General features: G+C 39.0%; 1 protein-coding gene across 2 annotated transcripts in view; it reads left to right on the top strand.

Moving 5' to 3' along the window:
* The first annotated feature begins 7,714 nt into the window (after positions 1–7,714).
* The window catches only part of ahctf1 (AT hook containing transcription factor 1), a 112,588-nt gene continuing 106,965 nt past the window's right edge, over positions 7,715–13,337 (top strand). Inside the window, exons 1-2 of one of the 2 annotated variants that reach the window (XM_073050469.1) lie at positions 7,715–7,986; positions 11,574–11,628. The gene's annotated coding sequence lies outside the window, so the exon portion shown is untranslated. The remainder of the gene's footprint in view (positions 7,987–11,573; positions 11,629–13,337) is intronic. The other variant, XM_073050468.1, reaches the window with a different exon arrangement.

The raw sequence follows: 13,337 nt of genomic DNA, 5'->3' as shown, positions 1-13,337 counted from the left end.
GTAGTAAGAAGACACGTAATAATTTGAACTTGTAAATTTATAATTGTGTGGATACAAATATAATTACTTCCTTTTGAGAGAACATAACCAGAATAACATATGCAGAGTTGGTGGTACAGTAACGACCCCTTTAAGTATTGTGTTATGTGCTCTCCAGTTTGTAATACTGTAGAAAAAGGCTTTCAGACTGGAATACAGTAAATAGATCTGCTCTCTTTATGCTCTTTGTCTTTTGAATTTATATGATACTCCATGGACTAGATTATGGAAAATCTGAAATATACTTCAGAAAGTGGACCAGAATCTTGATCAGAATGAGAAGAAAGCTCAACTGGCTGCATCAGTTACACTATTTCTATGCTGACCAGAGGCCTATAGTGCCCACTGAATCTTTAAAGATGACATAAAGCATGACAACTGATAAAGTCACAAATGCAACCCATATATGGGCAATGAAATACCTATAAATGTTGGAAAAATTCAAACTATGACAAACTGGGAGAATAGGAGACAGTATTCGAGCATGGCCATATCTTAAGAGTAAGTAACCCCTGCTGTTTAGAGCCAGTACAGTTTCCCGACTTCTGGGAACACTTTTTCTGCCATATTCTTCTGCGACAGTAGCCTCTTCTAGATTTTCCATGCTCTCTATTCCATTTTACTTCCCACTGCTGCCCAATTTGCTGAGTGCTTCCAGCATTTTCAGTCAATATTACAATTTCAATTAGATCACAGAAAGGAGGCACAACCCAGAGGCTGCATTATACTTGAATGTAGCTAAAGGTTCTACATAACATTTTATATTTGCTATAATTTTAAAGATGATAAAATATTTGAAATACAAATTAGGGAGTTAAAAGAGAGAACTTTTTAAAATTATTGAATAGCTCAGTATTTGATGTCACAATCTGTAAATTAAATACAACTATTTTTATATTGAGTATAAAACCTTTGGAATAAACAAAGATTATCAGAGAATAAGCCAAATGAGAACCACATCTGTAGATCTTATCTGAGATCTGCCTTATGTTGTAAATGTAAATAAATGCTTGTTTATTAATTGCAAATCATTCTGTAACACTTACCCAACAGGCTGGTATATGTCTAGGGGAAAAGGAGATCCAGCCACACACCAACCCACCTCCCGCACACGCAGGTGCTGTGAGAATCGCGTTTATGCCTCACGCCCGCCAACAGTATCAAACCCACAACAAATACCGTTATGAAATACACTTTAAAGAGTTTACTAAAATTAAGAGTATTAGGCAATACAATATATATACAAGAAAAAAACAAAAGGCGCCAACTTATCAAAGTTCAGTCAGTTTAGTGCACTCGGTGGAGCTCATCCAGCGAACCATTCGACTCCTCGGTGGTCGTCCGAGCGCACGTCCTCCTTCCTCGGCGTCTCCCTCCGGACTCTCCTCACACCCCAAGCCCGCGCAACCCCTCCCCCAAGTTCCCAGCCTCACAAAACACAATAACATTCGCCATTGATTAACAAATGAATACAATTACCATATCAGCCATTCTAAAGCGAAACAACGGCGAGGGATACTTTTAACAGACAAAGAAACATTCCTACTCGTAACAAACCAAAGAAGCCCTTTTTAGTAACATACACAGGACATTGTACATTTCCTTAAGATCATAATCAGCAATTAGCATTTAATTAAAACAACGGTGGAAAACCTCAGATCAGGCAACATCAGGGGATAGGAAAACATTAACTCTGTTTCTCTCTCCAAAGATGCTATATGATCTGCTGATGATTTCCTGCATTTTCCTTTTATTTCAGATATACAGCAACTGTAGGTTTTCTGTGTTTCAGTCAACGTAATACCATTGTTTTGCATTTAAGAGAGCATTCAAAAACACCAGAACTGATTTCATTTTGTCTATTTCAAAACAAATTTGGAAAATAGTGTCTTATAATTCAATTAGAATGTATGTTTGTACTTACCCAAGTTAAACACAAATTTACACCAGTGATCTTCACTACTTTTTAAAGTGTGGGGTGGGGTTGGAATTGGGAAATATCTTTATGTTAGAAACACATTTAGTACTAAATTAACACAGAGCTTGCTATACATTAATGATGCAATCTTACAAAGTGACATATATACTATTACAAAGAGAAAGTAAAATATATAGAATTACTCATATTTAAAGAGTAAGAGTTTATTTAAATAGGGAACAAATAACACAAAAATATTTAAAAGTTAAAAAAAAAGTAAAAAACAAGCAAAAATGTGTTTGTTGCTCATTGCTTCTGCTCATGTTGTGTCTGTGATATATCCTGGCTATGCTAGTAAAACAGGTCTAAATGCTCTTTAAACAATGTGTACCCCCATTGTCTTTCATAGTAATCATTGTGGAGAAGGTAGATTTGGTTAAAAAAAATTAAATCAGTTTTGCATACATTGTTTCAGAGATGGGCATTGTGTATCAGGACCAGGTTCCAAAAATTAGAATAGGACAGTATATATGTAATAGTTAACTTAAATAATGGAATTAAAAAATAGTGAGATAGTGCTCATTGTCCTTCAGATATCGGATGGCAGAGGGGAAGAAGCAGTTCATGAATTGTTGAGTGTGTGTCTTAAGGCTCCTGTACCCACTCCTGGATGGTGTAATGAAAAGAGGGCATGCCTAGATGGTGGGGTCTTTAATGATGAACGCCCACCTTTTTGAGTGCCCATGATGGAACTTGCTGAGTTTACAACTTATAACATTAACATTGTGTTTTATAGGATTGCATTTATATTCATACTGATTGTGTTTTGTTGTTCTTTAGGTGTTTTTCATGCTTATTTTTTGTATGTATATATTTGTCTTATATAAGTAGTGCAAAATATAGGAAATAAAAAGAGTATTTAGGTAGTGTTCATGAGTTCAATGTCCATTCAGAAATCAGATGGCAGAGGGGAAGAAGCTGCTCCTGAGTCAGCTGATTGATTGGAGAAGACACAGTTATGTAAAAGGGTTCTCAATGAAATGAGAAAACAAAACTCCTTGTACTCCATATACATTTTTGAATTTGGACTTGAATTTTACCCTCAATTCTTCCAACATTATGAACTGAATTGTAATTGCAATATTTCAGCATGTGGATTTTATGAGAGGTCAAGGTGACTACTCTGAGTTTGAGAAAAGGAACAAAGTGTGTGTAAGGAATTATTAAGTTTGTATTGTTTTGAAAAGTGATAATGAATGCAGCTTATTACTTATAATAGCTATTTTCTGTTTCATTGCAAATAAAAGATATAGAACATTCAAATAGCCAAAATACCTGCTCTGGATTTCCAGGTCTTTCTCCTTTGCCCTTTCTTTCAAGGAATTTATAAATCCAAGGAAGAATACACCAGAATCAAAGTTCAAAGTAAAATTTATCATCAGAATGCATATATTCACTATATAAAACCCTGAGATTCTTTTTCCTGTGGGCATATTCAGCAAATCAATAGAATAGTAACTGTAAACAGGATCAATGAAAGAGTATGTAGAGCATGGAAGACAACAGACTGTGCAACTGCAAATATAAATAAATAAAGAAATCATAAAATAACAAGATAAAGAATCTTTAAAGTGAGATCATTGATTGTGGGAGGGATTGTAACTATTCTTGAACCTAATAGAGTGAGTCCTGAAGTCTTGTACCTTCTACTTGATGGTAGCAGTGAGAAAAGAGCATGGCCTGGGTGGTGAGGATCACTGATGATGAATGCTGCTTTCCTATGACAGTGCTTAATGTAGATGAGCTCAATGGTTAGGAGGTTTTACCTGTGATGTACTGGGTCAAATCCAAACCTTTTGTAGGACTTTCTATTCAAAGGCATCGGTGTTCCCATATTAGGCCATATTGCAGCCAGTCAATACAGTTTCCATGACACATCGATAGAAGTTTGTCAAAGTATTGATATGCCAAATCTCCGCAGACTCCATAGGAAGTAATGGCGCTGTCGTGCTTTCTTTGCAAATACTTTTATATGATTGGTCCAGAACAGGTTATGGGACAACCATTTCACTTTGTTGTGCATTATTAAATTGATGTACTCTGTTTCATAATCCCAGTAATGTTCAAAGCTGTTAGTGATTCAGTGTTTTTGCAACAATGACATTGACCACCTTCACAAATGAATTCCTGTTCAAGTGGAAATAGAAAACATATTATCATATTACTTGATGGATCAAAATTCCAGGCTGACCCACTCCCATAAAACAGTCTATCTAGTAAGTTTGTTTATTTGCTATTAAGTGAAGTTGCCTGAAACTAGGAGGGTTTCAACCTCATCAAGCAGCATTCCATGATTTTGGTACTTCCACTTCTCGTGGTTTGTTTTATCCATAATGTCTGAGATTAGAAACTGAGTTAGGAAGCAATGGAGGGAATATCTCTAGCAAAGAATCATAATCCAACTTGGAGGCATCAGAGAGTTGGCATTCAGTACCTATAAAGCAGTTTGCCAAACATCAACTATCATCTTACAGGAGCAAGACAGATCAGCTGGTTGAGTGGTGTTGAAACAGCCTCACATTCAACATCAGCAAGATCAAGGAACTTGTCATGGACTTCAGGAAGGGGAGGTCAGGAGAGACCAACAGTGAAAAGGATGAACAGTTTCGAGCTCCTGGGTGTCAGCAACTCAGAGGATCTATCCAGCACTTAATATATTGATGCAAATACTTACAAATTTGTAACGGTGTATGGTGGAAAACATTCTGACTGGTTTGCAGCACAGCCTGATGTGGAGTCTCCAATGCATAGGATTGTAAGAAGGTCATAGACTCAGCTATCTCCAACACAGGCACAACCTTTCCTACCATCGAGGACATCTTTCAGAGGCAGTGCTTCGAGAAGCCGGCATCTATCAAGAAGAACCCTCACCATCCAGGACATGTTCTTTCTCTGGGAGGAATTACAGGAGCTTGAAGACCTATACTCATTCAGGAACAGCCTTCTCCCCTCTGTCATCAGATTTCTGAAGAGTTCATTAACCCATGAGCACTACTTTGTAATTTCTTCTGTTGGCATTTATTTTTGAATTTATAAATTTTACATCTTTGCACCATACTACTGCCGCAAAACAACGAACTTCATGTCATATGTCAGTGTTAATAAATCTGGTTCTGATGTTCAGATTGATGGGTGGGTGGCAAATGAAAAATTGAGTGAATTGGAAACCACATACTTTAAAATTAAAATTTGTCTGAAAGTGTAGATGCCAGAAAGAGGAGTCCACTGGAACGAGAATTTGTTTAGTGTGGGGTGAGGATTCTCCTGGACAAAGGCAGCAGAAGAGCTCAATGTCATGCGTGACTCAAAATGTGTAGAACTGGATTTCTAATAGTAGATCATCTGACAGTTTGTGACTTGCGTGCCGCTCAATGATTGTAATTGGCCCTTTATCACACCCACCCACCATGGCCTGTTCACAGACTGTATGTCCAACTACCATTAGGGAAGAAGCAACGTAGCAACCACACCAGGACCACCAGACTCAAGCACAGTAACACTTCCACCCCTCCAACCACCACTGTTATATTTATTGTGTTTTTTTGCACTGCATCAGATCTGGAGTAACAATCATTTTGTTCCCCAGAATCGGAGTCAGGTTTATTATCACTGGCTATATTATCCTTATCAGAAGCTGGTGCCTGAAAAAAATTACAAGGTAAAATTACCTTTGGCTCATATGATTGTCCAGCTCTGACTGAGCAGCAGCATCATGCTCTCAATCCAACTGATGTCAGCTATGACAATAGTCCATTCCACCATCCTTTATTTAGAGACACAGCACGGCAATAGGCCCTACTGGCCCACGATGGCCAATTACACCCACTTAACCAATTAACCTACTAACCTATACATCTTGCAGAAACTTGTAAAATTAATCAGCTCTATCATGGGTACCAGCTTCCACAGTATCCAAGGCATCTTCAAGGAGCGGTGCCTGAGGAAAGTGGCATCCATCATTAAGGATCCCACCACCCAGGACATGCCCCCTTCTCACTGTTACTGTTGGGAAGGAGGTATAGAAGCCTGAAGGCACACACACACAGAAATTCAGAAACAGCTTCTTCACCTTTGCCATCCGATTTCTAAAGAGACATTGAACCCATGAACACTATCTCACTACTTTTTTTATTTCTATTTTTGCATTACTTATTTAAACTTAACTATTTATATATATATACACACACTCTACTTTTTCCTCTCTATATTTAGAATCAGAATCAGGTTTATTATCACTGGCATGTGTCATGAAATTTGTTAACTTAGCAGTAGATCAATGCAATACATAATCTAACAGAGAGAAAAAAAATAATAGTAATAAATAAACGAGTAAATCAATTACATATATTGAATAGATTAAAAAATGTGCAAAAACAGAAATACTGTAGATTAAAAAAAGTGAGGTAGTGTCCAAAGATTCAATGCCCATTTAGGAATCAGATGGCAGAGGGGAAGAAGCTGTTCCTGAATCGCTGAGTGTGTGACTTCAGGCTTCTGTATTTCCTACCTGAAGGTAACAGTGAGAAAAGGGTATGCCCTGGGTGCTGGAGGTCCTTAATAATGGACGCTGTCTTTCTGAGACACCACTCCCTTAAGATGTCCTGGGTATTTTATATGGAGCTGACTAGATTTACAACCTTCTGCAGCTTCTTTCGGTCCTGTGCAGTAGCCCCTTCATACCAGACAGTGATGCAGCCTGTCAAAATACTCTCCAGGGTACAACTATAGAAGTTTTTGAGTGTATTTGCTGACATGCCAAATCTCTTCAAACTCCTTATAAAGTATAATTGTGTACCAGAAATGATATTAAACAATCTTGAATCACCACTTCCTGCACTGATTGCACATTAGTTCATTTACTTAATATCCAAAACGTTATTGATCGCCATGTTGAATGTACTCAAGACACAGCCTCGTGTACACTCTCCACGGAAGTCAAGGCCAGTCTGAGACTTGATGGCAGTGGCACAGAATTATTTGCATTTTCATCAAGGCAGAAGATTTTTGGTTTAAAACCCGTTGAACTGTCTACTCTTGGGTTGATGCAGAATACCCCTCATGATTATGCTGAAGTATCTTCAAAGCCCTGGTCGGTATTTGATGTTCGATTAATGCCATTTGATTTCGTAACAAAAAAAAATGTGATCTGCTGTTTGTTGGGATTTGCTGTGCAAAAATGTGCCTATCTGACTCTATGCACCAGTGATCTAAGTAAGTTTTGAGCAAGTATTTTTTCATTACACCCGTGCATATATGTATTTTTGTACATGACAATAAATTCGGCATTAACTTAAACTGCACTAACGCCTTCAAAAGTACTGTAATGAGAAATCACAGAGAGTTTGTTTTCCTTTGTATGTTTAAGTGAAAGGTTCAAAAGTACACAGGAACCGGTGAATTGGTGGGAGTGTTGGGTCAACAGGAAGGGAAGGACAAAGGGAGTCGTTAACGATTTTCTGGAGAACGAACCTACCAGCCTTACCAAAAGGCAGTGAGACTCCGAGGCCCGAATTAGCACGACCCGAACTCTGAAAAAGCCAGAAGTTTTTTGTTTTAAACCCGAGCGAGAACTCACACTCCGCTGCATCTAGTTCGTCATCTCGTGTGCGAATAAAGCGCTCTTTTTTTGAATAAAGCCGCTGGACTTTTTGAAAGGGCCGAGAGGTTCCCGCTCTGGGGGCGCGCAGATCTCGCGAGAGCTGGCGGCCGGACGGGGAATTGGAGCGGAGAGCAGTGCGCAGCTCCAGCTGGGGAATGGCGCTGACGTTAAAGTGAAAGGAGCGGGAGCGAGGGACAGGAGCCGGACACACACCGAGCAGAAAGGGCAGCGGAGCACCCTTCCGGAGACTCGGCTCCAGTAGCGGAGAGGAAGGAGCCGACGATACGGGGCCGGTGCCCCGGATTGATGACACGACCACCGGTTTCATCTGGCGGTGGCGGGGGCTGCTGCTGCATCCGATCGCAAGCAGGTAGAAGTCGCCACCCGATCCAATCAGAGCCTGATCTTAGTGGGGAGGTGGGGGAGGAATACGTTGCGAGGGAGGCCGGCATCGTTGTTTCCACTGCCGAAAGGGGTGACTTTTAGACGGCGGAGCCTGGCGGCATGCGTGGGGTGGGTGGGGGCTGACTCAGTGCCGTGTAGGCCTCAGCCCGCGCGGTCAGTGCTGCACACTGAATGCCCAGCACTTGGATACCCGCTGCAGCAACGTGGTTTTCGATCGTGGGAGGAATTGTGATGCGACGAGGAAAGGGGGGAGAAGGATATGTCTGCATGCCTCTGGCCAAATTCTCAGTGCTCTTCATGTGCACCGGGCAATGCAATGGCTTATCAAATCTGTATCTTAATGGTACTAAAGTCCGCAGGAAGATGAAGCCACCCAGCCTCCTTCGTTTCATTTGGAAACGTTATGCTGTGATATGCAGTTTGGAGGGGAAAATTTGTAGGTTACATTTGTAAATTAAAAATATATTTGTTAGCCCATGAATTCCTGTAGACCAGCATCTAGTATGTCTATTGTACCTGTTTGGGACCAGAACATCTAAAATGAAGCTGACCCGATGTCGAGGGATCATGGATAGCCATTCATATCTTGGAGTTAAATATGAATGATTAACTTGTAGTTTATAAAAATCTATATTCTGGAAACCTGAAATAAAAAAACCAAAAAAGTTAATAATACTTACGTGGTCATCGGCAACCTTATGAATATTTCTAGCATTTCACTTATTCTGTAAAATTAGGTGTTGAAATTTACTTAACTGCACAGAAAGAAATACGTTTAATTTCAAAGAAAAAATCATGCCTTGACATTCTACATGAGTATGTTCTTATTTGACACAGTATATTTAATTTTGGGTATGTTCAGGTTTGTTGATTTAATACAGATCTTTTTTCACTGTGTCATGTGCAATGTTTCATTGCAGTCCTGTAAATTATGTTGACATTATTGCTGATCTTGAGGCTTGTAGAGCATGAGCAGTGAAATTTAATGTGTTGACATAGAGAGAGCAAGGTATAAGTAAGTAAAAGGAAAATCAAGTGCTGAAAGTTTGAAAAAGAGGCACAAGTATGCAGCTCACACAGTTCCAATGCAGGCCTTGAACACTGCTACTCTACCTATTTCGATTAAGATTAGGTTAAATAGCTGGGGGAAATATTCTCAGCTGCCTTCCTAATAATTTGCCTTAATGGAGTAAAATATTTCAAGAGTGTTAGCAAACAAAATTCAACACCAAGCCACATATTAGGACAGATTGTAAGAACTTGGTCAAAAGTACTACGGTAATTTTTAAAATGGTTTAGTGTGTTAAGGCACAAACAGTAGACAATGTTAGAGCTTTTAAATATCTTTTTTTAAAAAATGATTACTGATGAAGGGTCTCAGCCTAAAACGTTGGCTCTTTATTCATCTCCATTGATGCTGCTTGACCTATTGAGTTCCTCTAGAATTTTGTGTGATTTTCCAGTATCTGCAGAAATGTTTATGAAAGATTATTTATTTATTTATTGAGATACAGTGCAGAATTAATCCTTCTGGTCCTTGAGCCACGCCACCCAGCAGCCCCCAGTATATCCCTAGCCTAATCATGGGACAGTTTACAATGACCAACCAGTATGTCTTTGGACTGTGGGAGGATACCCACATGGTCGTGGGTAGAACCTATGAACTCTTTACAGACAGTGGATGGAACTGAAGCCGTATTGTTGTTGCTCTAAAGCATTGTGCTAACTGCTACGCTACTGTGCTGCTCCAATACACTAACATCCTGTATCATGCTTTATTTTGTAGAGCTTTATCTGAGCACTGTAAAATAAAGGGCTGAGGCCACAACAGGATTTGGTATGAATTGAAATTATAAACCATTATAACTAAAAGCTAACTTCAGTAAACAAATGCAATAAATTGAACTTGATATAAATAAGGACCACAATGGATAATTAAAAATGATAGAACAAGTGGAATGTGTTGGAATGATGGCAATGGCATTTATGACCATTTCAGCATTTACTGACGTGAAACAAGTGCTGTGTCAGGTGATGGAAATGTGTGTCCTGAACAAGAATATGGATGTGCAGCTTGACACTTATTTCGGGTCAAGTGTAAACAACCGAGTTGAATTTAAGATGGTTGATGGGGAGAATGGTGTGTTTGGTCATTTGGGAGTGAGCTTTCATTGGAGGAAGGTGTTTCAATACTTTGGATGCTTTGACAGTTTGGAGGCAATGGAGGAAAGGGAATTGGGTGGCTAGCTCAAACTGATTGTCAGCTATTTTAGGTAGAAACTAAAACAATGGATAAATACATTTTTGGATGATGTCAATGGGCCACACGCAAATGATAGTTATTTGGGAGCAGGGGTGGGGCGGCACGGCTAGCATAACACAATTACAATGCCAGTGAACTGTGTTCAATTCCCGCCGCTGTCTGTAAGGAGCTTGTATGTTCTTCCCATGAGCATTTCTTCCGAGTGCTCTGCTTTCCTTCCACATTCCAAAGAATCCGAATCGGGTTTAATATCACCAGCATATGTCGTGAAATTTGTTAACTTTACAGCAGCAGTACAGTGCAATACAGTACATGATTATTAAGAGTTTGAAGAGATTTGGCATGTCAACAAATACGCTCAAAAACTTCTATAGTTGTACCTTGGAGAGCATTCTGACAGGCTGCATCACTGTCTGGTACAGAGGGGCTACTGCACAGGACTGATAGAAGCTGCAGAAGGTTGTAAATCTAGTCAGCTCCATCTTAGGTACTAGCCTACAAAGTACCCTGGACATCTTTAGGGAGGGGTGTCTCAGAAAGACAGCGTCCATTATTAAGGACCTCCTGCATCCAGGGCATGCCCTTTTCTCACTGTTACCATCAGGTAGGAGATACAGAAGCCTGAAGTCACACAGTCAGTGATTCAGGAACAGCTTCTTCCCCTCTGCCTTCTGATATCCTAAATGGGCATTGAATCTTTAGACACTACCTCACTTTTTTAATATACAGTATTTCTGCTTTCACATGTTTTTTTAAATCTATTCAATATATGTAATTGATTTATTTATTATTACTTTTTATTTTATTATTTTTTTCTCTCTGCTAGATTATGTATTCCATTGAACTACTGCTAAGTTAACAAATTTCACATCACGTGGTGAGGAAGCTGTTCCTGAATGGCTGCGTGTGTGCCTTCAGGCTTCCAACAGTAACAGTGAGAAGGGGGCATGTCCTGGGTGATGGGATCCTTAATGATGGAAGCCACCTTCCTAAGGTACTACTCCTTGAAGATGCCTTGGATACTGCGGAAGCTGGTACCCATGATAGAGCTGATTAATTTTACAAGTTTCTGCAAGATGGTAGGTTAATTGGTCATGTGTGTGTAATTGGCCATTGCGGGCTCGTGGGCGAATAGGGCCTATAGCCATTCTGTGTCTCTAAATAAAGGATGGTGGAATGGACTATTGTCGTAGCTGACATCAGTTGAATTAAAAGCATGATGCTGCTGCTCAGTCAGAGCTGGACAATAACACGAGCCAAAGGTAATTTTACCTTGTAATTTTTTTCAGGCACCGCCTTCTGATAAGGATAATATAGTTCTACATTTGTGTACCAGTGGTCAAGGTAATGCTGTTATCAAGCTGAAACACAAATTACAACTTCTGGAGAAATTATTCTTTGGTAGGGTGGTTACTTTGTATCAGCTGATGTTTTGCAGTTTTAATAGTTTCATTTAAGCAGATTTGTCTGAGTTCCTAAATCTTAAAAAGAAAATACTTGCTTAAAAGTACACCTTCAATAGCAGAGTTCCTACTCGATAGTCAGATAAATTTTGATGTTTTTGAAAATTGGGTAATTTAACAATTTATTGTTAGAAATAGTTCCGTTCTATTATAGATTCCACCTTTGATCTAAATGCTAGTCAAATCAAATTTCTTTAGCAGGTTTAGAACTCATTTGCTTAAGGTTTTGTTTCGAGCGATGCTATTCTCTGAAATTTCTTCACCACTAAATTTGTCCAACTAGATTTTAAGTGATTGGGAAGTCATTGTTTCATAGCCATACCTTGTGCTTATTTATTTTGAATAGGAGAAAAATATGGACTTCATTTGATTGTATTAATTTAGTTAGATAATTGCGCAGTGAGCCAGGGTCATTTTGTCGACTGCTTTCTCTCATTTTAGTACTTAACAGTGAATTAATTTGTCTCCATTTATGACAACTTGCCCAGCCATGGTGCTGACTAAATTGTGATTCAATAGTTAGTCATCTTTTTTTTGTTTTCCACATTAAAGGCAAGAGAATGTTCATAGGTACCTCTGCTAGTACAATACAATTTGTACTTCATGGAAGTATATCTATGCTGCTATCCTCTATTATTGCTTGACTATTGTTTATTCTACATATGCTGTGAGTTTGCAAATGCCAGCCAGTCACTCTGCTGCAGTTGAAAGTGCTCTTTCAACTGACTATTTGACTCATAATCAAATAGTGTAGGGTTGAGTCAAAATTGTATGATTTTTATGTATGCCAAATTATAACTGTTTCCTTATGCGGTAATGTCTGCTGAGTATTTGTTAGCTGTCTTTCAAAGATGTTTCATAACAAATTTTTATCTGTGGTCAAATTAAGTCACTAGAGGGCAAGCTACCATTGGTATTTTGTTGTAAAAGAGAGGGTAAAGAACCATATTGTGTTGTAAGCCTCTGGATACCTTGCTGTTGCTAAATTTACGTAAAGGTAATATTGATTTACTTCAATGTTCAAAGTAAATTTATTATCAAAGTAGATGTATGTCACCATATACAACCTGAGATTCATTTTGTTGTGGACTGACACAATAAATCCATAATAAAATAACAATAATAATAGAATCAATAAAAAACCACACCAACTTGGGTGTTCAATCAGTGTATAAACGACGACAAACTGCAAATACAGAAAGAAAGAAATTATGATAAATATCGATAACATAAGATGAAGAGTCCTTGAAAGTGAGTCGTTAGGCTGTGGGAATATTTCAATGATGGGGCAAGTGAAGTAATCCCATTTGGTTCAAGAGCCTGATGGTTGAAGGGTAATAACTGTTTCTGAACCTGGTGATGTGAGTCCTGAGGCTACTGTACCACCATCTTGATGGCAACAGTGAGAAGAGAGCATGACCTAAGTGGTCCTAATGATGGATGCTGCTTTCCTGCGACAACGTTTTTTATGGACGTACTCAATGGTGGGCACTCTTTACCAGTGATGGACTGTGCCATCTCCACTGCTTTTTGTGGGATTTTCCATTTAAGGGCATTGATGTTTCCATACCAGGCTTGGATGCAGCCAGT

Source organism: Hemitrygon akajei, chromosome 7 (assembly GCF_048418815.1).
Source record: "Hemitrygon akajei chromosome 7, sHemAka1.3, whole genome shotgun sequence".
NCBI lineage: Eukaryota > Metazoa > Chordata > Chondrichthyes > Myliobatiformes > Dasyatidae > Hemitrygon > Hemitrygon akajei.
Note: the sequence above shows the minus strand (reverse complement) of the source record. Positions and strands in the feature narration are given on the sequence as shown.